The sequence below is a fragment of the Pseudophryne corroboree genome, unplaced genomic scaffold, assembly GCF_028390025.1.
Source record: "Pseudophryne corroboree isolate aPseCor3 unplaced genomic scaffold, aPseCor3.hap2 scaffold_1274, whole genome shotgun sequence".
In the NCBI taxonomy this organism is placed as follows: Eukaryota; Metazoa; Chordata; class Amphibia; order Anura; family Myobatrachidae; genus Pseudophryne; species Pseudophryne corroboree.
In genome coordinates, this window is record NW_026967899.1 from 152,732 (window position 1) to 159,585 (window position 6,854).

The 6,854-nt window shown below is 35.8% G+C and overlaps 1 non-coding gene across 1 annotated transcript; it reads right to left on the minus strand.

The window, feature by feature from the left end:
- Positions 1 to 3,863: 3,863 nt before the first annotated feature.
- Positions 3,864 to 3,956, minus strand: TRNAI-UAU (transfer RNA isoleucine (anticodon UAU)). The gene is given in 2 exon segments: positions 3,864 to 3,899; positions 3,919 to 3,956. It is a non-coding gene; the product is annotated as a tRNA-Ile (tRNA).
- Positions 3,957 to 6,854: the final 2,898 nt, after the last annotated feature.

Below are 6,854 nucleotides of genomic sequence, written 5' to 3' on the forward strand. Positions count from 1 at the left end.
ATACAATCAGTACAGTCATAAGAATTGAAAAAGAAAATCATTTTTGGTGATAAATGATGAGCAACAAAGGAATATGCATGCCAGATGGCACTTGAATAAGCTGTCCACGGTGATAGAAAAGGTTTAAAAAACAACAACAACAATGTTATCATAATTAATGTCATATTTTAGCTTCTGTTGTCATTTTTTACAAGCTAAACACTGCAAGACTGTTTTACAGTTGAAGCAAGGATAAAATATCAACTCTAGTGATGAGACACTTGCTGTAATGACTTCCAACTCAGACCGGACTTAAACCCACAACCACTGGCTTAGGAGAACAGTGCCTTATCCATTATGCCAGTGGTGCTTACTGATGTTCTTATTTAAGACTGTAAGGTTTTTAATAGTCAATTATTTATTTTTGAGGAAAAAGTGAAGCTGTTTACTGTGTTTTTTTACATTACCAAGTCCAGCAAGAAATGTGCTGGTACTATCCAGAGCTGTCAGTATGGATTATCATGCTATATTGCAGAAAATCAATTTGATGCAACTGCTTTACCAACAGTATGTTAATCTTTTCCATTGCTGTTTTGTTGGCTGGCTGAAGGAAGATATGCAGTGCATTTGAACCAAAGCAGATGTGTGCTGACAACTTAAATGCACAATCATGTTTGTGTTTTTCTTTCTTTCTTCCATCCTTTGTAATATCATATTAAATATTAAGGTAGCAGTTTATAATCAATGACTAATGACATAAGAAAAGGAAAAAAAAACAGTATACAAAGATGCTCCAGGTGAGGCTTGAACTCACAACCTCGGCATTGCTCAACAGATACTGTCTTATAAATACCGCACGCTGATCAATTGCGCCACTGGAGCACTTTGCAGCATTGATTGGCTATGCTAGATGTGGATTTTATTCAATACAATCAGTACAGTCATAAGAATTGAAAAAGAAAATCATTTTTGGTGATGAATGATGAGCAACAAAGGAACATGCATGCCAGATGGCACTTGAATAAGCTGTCCACGGTGATAAAAAAGGTTTAAAAAACAACAACAACAACAATGTTATCATAATTAATGTCATATTTTAGCTTCTGTGGTCATATCATATTAAATATTAAGGCTACCAGTTTATAATCAATGACTAATGACATAAGAAAAGGAAAAAAAATAGTATACAAAGATGCTCCAGGTGAGGCTTGAACTCACAACCTCGGCATTGCTCAATAGATACTGTCTTATAAGTACCGCGCGCTGACCAATTGCACCACTGGAACACTTTGCAGGTTTTGTTGGTTATGCTAGATGTGGATTTTATTCAATACAATCAGTACAGTCATAAGAATTGAAAAAGAAAATCATTGTTGGTGATGAATGATGAGCAACAAAGGAACATGCATCCCAGATGGCACTTGAATAAGCTGTCCACGGTGATAGAAAAGGTTTAAAAAACAACAACAATGTTATCATAATTAATGTCATATTTTAGCTTCTGTGGTCATTTTTTATAAGCTAAACACTGCAAGACGGTTTTACAGTTGAAGCAAGGATAAAATATCAACTCTGGTGATGAGACACTTGTTGTAATGACTTCCACCCCATATGGGACTTGGACCCCCTGGCTTAGGAGCGCAGTGACTTATCCATTATGCCAGTGGTGCTTACTGATGTTCTTATTTAAGACTGTTAGGTTTTTAATAGTCAATTATTTATTTTTGAGGAAAAAGTGAAGCTGTTTACTGTGTTCTTTGCATTACCAAGTCCAACAAGAAATGTGCTGGTACTATCCAGAGCTTTCAGTATGGATTATCATGCTATATTGCAGAAAATCAATTTGATGCAACTGCTTTACCAACAGTATGTTAATCTTTTTCATTGCTGTTTTGTTGGCTGAATGAAGGAAGATATGCAGTGCATTTGAACCAAAGCAGATGTGTGCTGACAACTTAAATGCACAATCATGTTTGTGTTTTTTCTTTCTTTCTTCCATCCTTTGTAATATCATATTAAATATTAAGGTAGCAGTTTATAATCAATGACTAATGACATAAGAAAAGGAAAAAAAATAGTGTACAAAGATGCTCCAAGTGAGGCTTGAACTCACAACATCGACATTGCTCAACAGATACTGTCTTATAAGTACCGCGCGCTGACCAATTGCGCCACTGGAGCACTTTGCAGCATTAATTGGTTATGCTAGATGTGGATTTTATTCAATACAATCAGTACAGTCATAAGAATTGAAAAAGAAAATTATTTTTGGTGATGAATGATGAGCAACAAAGGAACATGCATGCCAGATGGCACTTGAATAAGCTGTCCACTGTGATAGTATAGGTTTAAAAAACAACAACAACAATGTTATCATAATTAATGTCATATTTTAGCTTCTGTGGTCATGTTTTACAAGCTAAACACTGCAAGAAGGTTTTACAGTTGAAGCAAGGATAAAATATCAACTCTAGTGATGAGACACTTGCTGTAATGACTTCCACCCCATATGGGACTTGGACCCCGTGGCTTAGGAGGGCAGTGACTTATCCATTATGCCAGTGGTGCTTACTGATGTTCTTATTTAAGACTGTTATTTTTTTAATAGTCAATTATTTATTTTTGATGAAAAAGTGAAGCTGTTTACTGTGTTCTTTGCATTACCAAGTCCAGCAAGAAATGTGCTGGTACTATCCAGAGCTGTCAGTATGGATTATCATGCTATATTGCAGAAAATCAATTTGATGCAACTGCTTTACCAACAGTATGTTAATCTTTTCCATTGCTGTTTTGTTGGCTGACTGAAGGAAGATATGCAGTGCATTTGAACCAAAGCAGATGTGTGCTGACAACTTAAATGCACAATCATGTTTGTGTTTTTTCTTTCTTTCTTCCATCCTTTGTAATATCATATTAAATATTAAGGTAGCAGTTTATAATCAATGACTAATGACATAAGAAAAGGAAAACAAACAGTATACAAAGATGCTCCAGGTGAGGCTTGAACTCACAACTTCGGCATTGCTCAACAGATACTGTCTTATAAGTACCGCGCGCTGACCAATTGCACCACTGGAGCACTTTGCAGCATTTATTGGTTATGCTAGATGTGGATTTTATTCAATACAATCAGTACAGTCATAAGAATTGAAAAAGAAAATCATTGTTAGTGATGAATGATGAGCAACAAAGAAACATGCATGCCAGATGGCACTTGAATAAGCTGTCCACGGTGATAGAAAAGGCTTAAACAACAACAACAACAATGTTATCATAATTAATGTCATATTTTAGCTTCTGTGGTCATTTTTTATAAGCTAAACACTGCAAGACTGTTTTACAGTTGAAGCAAGGATAAAATATCAACTCTAGTGATGAGACACTTGCTGTAATGACTTCCACCCCATATGGGACTTGGACCCCCTGGCTTAGGAGGGCAGTGACTTATCCATTATGCCAGTGGTGCTTACTGATGTTCTTATTTAAGACTGATAGGTTTTTAATAGTCAATTATTTATTTTTGAAAAAAAGTGAAGCTGTTTACTGTGTTCTTTGCATTACCAAGTCCAGCAAGAAATGTGCTGGTACTATCCAGAGCTGTCAGTATGGATTATCATGCTATATTGCAGAAAATCAATTTGATGCAACTGCTTTACCAACAGTATGTTAATCTTTTCCATTGCTGTTTTGTTGGCTGACTGAAGGAAGATATGCAGTGCATTTGAACCAAAGCAGATGTGTGCTGACAACTTAAATGCACAATCATGTTTGTGTTTTTTCTTTCTTTCTTCCATCCTTTGTAATATCATATTAAATATTAAGGTAGCAGTTTATAATCAATTACTAATGACATAAGAAAAGGAAAAAAAAACAGTATTCAAATATGCTCCAGGTGAGGTTTGAACTCACAACCTCGGCATTGCTCAACAGATACTGTCTTATAAGTACCACGCGCTGACCAATTGCGCCACTGGAGCACTTTGCTGGATTAATTGGTTATGCTAGATGTGGATTTTATTCAATACAATCAGTACAGTCATAAGAATTGAAAAAGAAAATCATTTTTGGTGATGAATGATGAGCAACAAAGGAACATGCATGCCAGATGGCACTTGAATAAGCTGTCCACGGTGATAGAAAAGGTTTAAAAAACAACAAAAACAATGTTATCATAATTAATGTCATATTTTAGCTTCTGTGGTCATTTTTTACAAGCTGAACACTGCAAGACTATTTTACAGTTGAAGCAAGGATAAAATATCAACTCTAGTGATGAGACACTTGCTGTAATGACTTCCAACTCAGACAGGACTTAAACCCACAACCAATGGCTTAGGAGACCAGTGCCTTACCCATTATGCCAGTGGTGCTTACTGATGTTCATATTTAAGACTGTTAGGTTTTTCATAGTCAATTATTTATTTTTGAGGAAAAAGTGAAGCTGGTTACTGTGTTCTTTGCATTACCAAGTCCAGCAAGAAATGTGCTGGTACTATCCAGAGCTGTCAGTATGGATTATCATGCTATATTGCAGAAAATCAATTTGATGCAACTGCTTTACCAACAGTATGTTAATCTTTTCCATTGCTGTTTTGTTGGCTGACTGAAGGAAGATATGCAGTGCATTTGAACCAAAGCAGATGTGTGCTGACAACTTAAATGCACAATCATGTTTGTGTTTTTTCTTTCTTTCTTCCATCCTTTGTAATATCATATTAAATACAAAGGTAGCAGTTTATAATCAATGACTAATGACATAAGAAAAGGAAAAAAAAAACAGTATACAAAGATGCTCCAGGTGAGGCATGAACTCACAACCTCGGCATCGCTCAACAGATACTGTCTTATAAATACCGCGTGCTGACCAATTGCACCACTGGAGCACTTTGCAGCATTAATTGGTTATGCTAGATGTGGATTTTATTCAATACAATCAGTACAGTCATAAGAATTGAAAAAGAAAATCATTTTTGGAGATGAATGATGAGCAACAAAGGAACATGCATGCCAGATGGCACTTGAATAAGCTGTCCACGGTGATAGAAAAGGTTTAAAAAACAACAAAAACAATGTTATCATAATTAATGTCATATTTTAGCTTCTGTGGTCATTTTTTACAAGCTAAACACTGCAAGACTGTTTTACAGTTGAAGCAAGGATAAAATATCAACTGTAGTGATGAGACACTTGCTGTAATGACTTCCACCCCATATGGGACTTGGACCCCGTGGCTTAGGAGGGCAGTGACTTATCCATTATGCCAGTGGTGCTTACTGATGTTCTTATTTAAGACTATTAGGTTTTTAATAGTCAATTATTTATTTTTGAGGAAAAAGTGAAGCTGTTTACTGTGTTCTTTGCATTACCAAGTCCAGCAAGAAATGTGCTGGTACTATCCAGAGCTGTCAGTATGGATTATCATGCTATATTGCAGAAAATCAATTTGATGCAACTGCTTTACCAACAGTATGTTAATCTTTTCCATTGCTGTTTTGTTGGCTGGCTGAAGGAAGATATGCAGTGCATTTGAACCAAAGCAGATGTGTGCTGACAACTTAAATGCACAATCATGTTTGTGTTTTTCTTTCTTTCTTCCATCCTTTGTAATATCATATTAAAAATTAAGGTAGCAGTTTATAATCAATGACTAATGACATAAGAAAAGGAAAAAAACAGTATATAAAGATGCTCCAGGTGAGGCTTGAACTCACAACCTCGGCATTGCTCAACAGATACTGTCTTATAAGACCCATGCACTGATCAATTGCGCCACTGGAGCACTTTGCAGCATTTATTGGTTATGCTAGATGTGGATTTTATTCAATACAATCAGTACAGTCATAAGAATTGAAAAAGAAAATCATTGTTGGTGATGAATGATGAGCAACAAAGGAACATGCATGCCAGATGGCACTTGAATAAGCTGTCCACGGTGATAGAAAAGGCTTAAACAACAACAACAATGTTATCATAATTAATGTCATATTTTAGCTTCTGTGGTCATTTTTTATAAGCTAAACACTGCAAGACTGTTTTACAGTTGAAGCAAGGATAAAATATCAACTCTAGTGATGAGACACTTGCTGTAATGACTTCCACCCCATATGGGACTTGGACCCCCTGGCTTAGGAGGGCAGTGACTTATCCATTATGCCAGTGGTGCTTACTGATGTTCTTATTTAAGACTGTTAGGTTTTTAATAGTCAATTATTTATTTTTGAGGAAAAAGTGAAGCTGTTTACTGTGTTCTTTGCATTACCAAGTCCAACAAGAAATGTGCTGGTACTATCCAAAGCTTTCAGTATGGATTATCATGCTATATTGCAGAAAATCAATTTGATGCAACTGCTTTACCAACAGTATGTTAATCTTTTTCATTGCTGTTTTGTTGGCTGCCTGAAGGAAGATATGCAGTGCATTTGAACCAAAGCAGATGTGTGCTGACAACTTAAATGCACAATCATGTTAGTGTTTTTTCTTTCTTTCTTCCATCCTTTGTAATATCAAAATAAATATTAAGGTAGCAGTTTATAATCAATGACTAATGACATAAGAAAAGGAAAAAAAAAACAGTATACAAAGATGCTCCAGGTGAGGCATGAACTCACAACCTCGGCATCGCTCAACAGATACTGTCTTATAAATACCGCGTGCTGACCAATTGCACCACTGGAGCACTTTGCAGCATTAATTGGTTATGCTAGATGTGGATTTTATTCAATACAATCAGTACAGTCATAAGAATTGAAAAAGAAAATCATTTTTGGAGATGAATGATGCGCAACAAAGGAACATGCATGCCAGATGGCACTTGAATAAGCTGTCCACGGTGATAGAAAAGGTTTAAAAAACAACAACAACAATGTTATCATAAT